Genomic DNA, 593 nt, shown 5'->3' with positions numbered 1-593 from the left:
AATCAAAATCAAAGGCTTCTTCATCGTCCTTCTTATGGACTAATCAGATCAGTGTCTAAAACAAGACTTATGCATCGTCCATCTCAGGACTAAATGGACTTCTTTATTGTCCACCTTTGGACTGAATGGATTAGTGTCCAAAACAAGTGATTTCACGCCCATGTTCTAGATAATGGGTGATCTTTCTTATGGACCAATCAGATCAGTGTCTAAAATAAGACTTCTGCATCGTCCATCTCAGGACTAAATGGACTTCTTTATCGTTCACCTTTGGACTGAATGGATCAGTGTCCAAAACAAGTGATCTCACGCCCATGTACTAGATAATAGGTGAGACTGGTCCATATTAAATCTCTTGATTACCCTTTGCTGTATATACTATTTGATGCACAAGGATTTCATTGTTAATGTACTCAAGCTGTAATCCCAAACAAAACTTTGTTTTCCAAGATCTTTCATCTCAAACTCTTTCTTGAGATATTCAACTGTTTGGGAAATTGTATCCAGAGGTTCCTAGGATATTCAGATCATATACTTTGACGATTATCAATATTGTTCTCGAGAACTTGTTGTTCTTTCAGCTCAATACCATA

General features: G+C 36.9%; 1 pseudogene; it reads right to left on the bottom strand.

The window, feature by feature from the left end:
- The window catches only part of LOC106330575, a 15,565-nt pseudogene that overhangs the window by 2,302 nt on the left and 12,670 nt on the right, over nt 1-593 (bottom strand).

Source organism: Brassica oleracea, chromosome C3 (assembly GCF_000695525.1).
Source record: "Brassica oleracea var. oleracea cultivar TO1000 chromosome C3, BOL, whole genome shotgun sequence".
Taxonomy (NCBI): Eukaryota; Viridiplantae; Streptophyta; class Magnoliopsida; order Brassicales; family Brassicaceae; genus Brassica; species Brassica oleracea.
Note: the sequence above shows the minus strand (reverse complement) of the source record. Positions and strands in the feature narration are given on the sequence as shown.